Consider the following 2,774-nt stretch of genomic DNA (forward strand, 5'->3'; position numbering starts at 1 on the left):
TCCTGATGAAGAGGTGTTGTGTGTTGATAAAGTCATTATAGATGTTGATCCAGGTTGGAAACTGTTCTTTGATGGAGCCATTAACATGAAAGAAGTTGGAATAGGTACAGTTCTTATCTCTGAATTGGGGTAGTATTTCCTGGTAATAACACAACTTAGATTTTATTGTACCAATAACATGGAAGAATATGAAGCTTGCATTCTGGGTTTGAGGTTAACTATTGATATAGGAATCCAAGAACTATTAGTCTTGGGGAATTCAAATTTACTCGTCCATCAGATTCAAGGTGACTGGGAGATGTGAGATTTAAAGCTCATACCATATCAATAATGCTTGCAAGATCTGTGTCAAAGGTTTGTGTCTGTAAAGTTTAGGCATATTCCAAGAATTCACTATGAGATTACTGATGCTTTAGCCACTTTGTCTTTAATGCTCCAACATCCTAATAAAGCCTATATCGATCCAGTACATATACAGAGTCGTGATCAACATTCTTATTGTCATGAAATTAAAGAAGAGCTCGATGCTGAACCTTGGTTCTTTGATATCAAGCGATACATTCAATCGGGAGAATACCAAACACAATCCGCTAGTGATCAAAAGAGGACCATTAGGCATTTGGACAGTGTGTAGATGCAAAAGAAGCTTCGGAAATCATGGTTGAAGTTCATTCTGGAGTATACGGGCCTCATATAAATGGTTACGTTTTGTCAAAGAAAATCCTCTGAGCAGGTTATTATTGGCTTAATATGGAGAGGGATTCTATTCGTTTCATTTGGAAATGTTATCAATGTCAGGTATAAGATGATCTAATACATTCTCCTCCTGCTGAGTTGCATGCGATGTCTTCTCCATGGCCTTTTGTAGCTTGGGGGATGGACGTGATTGGGCCGATTGAGCTGAAAGTATCAAATGGGCATAGATCCATTTTGGTGGCCATTGATTACTTTACAAAGTGGGTAGAAGCAGTAACTTTAAAGTCAGTAACAAAGAAAGCGGTGGTAGATTTTGTTCATGCCAACATCATTTATAGGTTTGGAATTCCAAAGATAATCGTTATAGACAATGCTACCAATCTCAATTGTCATTTGATGCAAGAAGTGTGTCAACAATTTAAGATCACATATCGAAATTCCAATCCCTATCGTCCAAAGGCTAATGGCATTGTGGAAGCCGCCAATAAAAATATCAAGAAGATATTGTGGAAAATAGTACAAGGGTCTAGACAATGGCATAAGAAGTTGTCGTTTGCATTGCTAGGTTATCGTACTACTATTTGTACTTCAACAGGGGCAACTCCATATTTATTGGTGTACGGGACAGAAGCAGTCATTCCCGCAGAAGTTGAAATTCTCTCTCTTCGAGTTATTTTGGAAGCAGAGATTGATGATGATGAGTGGGTCAAAACCCAACTGGAACAATCGACTGATGTTGGTATGCCATGGCCAATTATATCAGAAGAGAATGACTCGAGAGTATAACAAAAAGGTACGCCCTAGGCATTTTGAAGTTGGTCAGTTGGTATTAAAGTGTATCCTCCCTCATCAGGTTGAAACTAAAGGCAAGTTCTCCCCAAATTGGCAAGGTCCCTTTATTGTGAAGAAAGTGTTGCCTAATGGAGCCTTATATTAGATAGATATTGAAGGCAAAATGGCAGAAATGGCTATCAATACTGATGCGGTCAAAAGATATTATGTATGATATTTTATACTTTGTCGGTTCTGTTGCATGTTTAGTACTTGCATTTTTAAAGATTGATATGATGAAGGCATTTCATTCTGCTATCCAAATATTGTATCATCCTTTGTTTACCCGTTTGAACTTAATTCTATTTCCTTTCATATCCCTCTTTTGGAATCAAAACAGAGTAAAAAAATAATATCAAGAAAAGAAGAATAAAAGAAAAAGCATGAAAAAAAAGAAAAAAAAATTAGATCAAAACAAAGAACAAGCTGATGGAACTACGTGCGACCTGATTCTCCTTTCTTGGGAGTGAGATACGTAGGCTTCCCTATTAAGGGCTCGGTTCAACCAAATAAAGATTTTAGAGTCATCCAGCCAACAAAAACTGGGGCATGAGTTAATGTGTTGTTTGAGTCGATTCCAAAAGGTGTAAGTCCCAGGCCCACTTCAAGTGTCGTTTGAGCCTCCTGCCATCTTTTTTTAACCTTATCCAAAAGCCAAGTTACAACCAAAGAAAGTCCTTCAGATCAATCTTTGATAATGTTAAGGCTAAGCATGCAATGGATATGATGATATATTGTGGGGTACTACTTGTCTTCCTCAGCATAATAAATTAGGAAAGAAATAAAAATGAGAGAGTCTTATTGGTTAAAACCCTCGCGGGCACCATAAGGCGATGGTGAGTCAAGAGAAATAAAAATGATAGAGTCTTACTGGTGAAAACCCTCACGGGCACCATAAGGCGATGGGGAGTTGAGATAAATAAAAATGAGAGACTTATTGGTGAAAACCCTTATGGGCACCATAAGGAGATGGTGAGTTCGAGAAAAAGTGAAAAGGAAAGAGATTTGTTGGCGAAAGTCTTTTAAGATGTATTCAATTGAATAAGATATATGAGTCTAAAGGGTTTGAAGAAGCAGCTCAGCAGGAAAGGCACAAACTCAACAACAAATGGGAAGTTTGGATAGGAAGATCTGGCAGCTTAATCCAAAATGCATGTCATAGTCATTAGAGTTGGTTTTCGTATTAAGATAAGTTTTCTTTTTTTTGAATAAGGGACATTGCCCTTTTCTTTTGTTTACATGTTCAT

The sequence above is a fragment of the Capsicum annuum genome, chromosome 5 (assembly GCF_002878395.1).
Source record: "Capsicum annuum cultivar UCD-10X-F1 chromosome 5, UCD10Xv1.1, whole genome shotgun sequence".
Classification (NCBI taxonomy): Eukaryota; Viridiplantae; Streptophyta; class Magnoliopsida; order Solanales; family Solanaceae; genus Capsicum; species Capsicum annuum.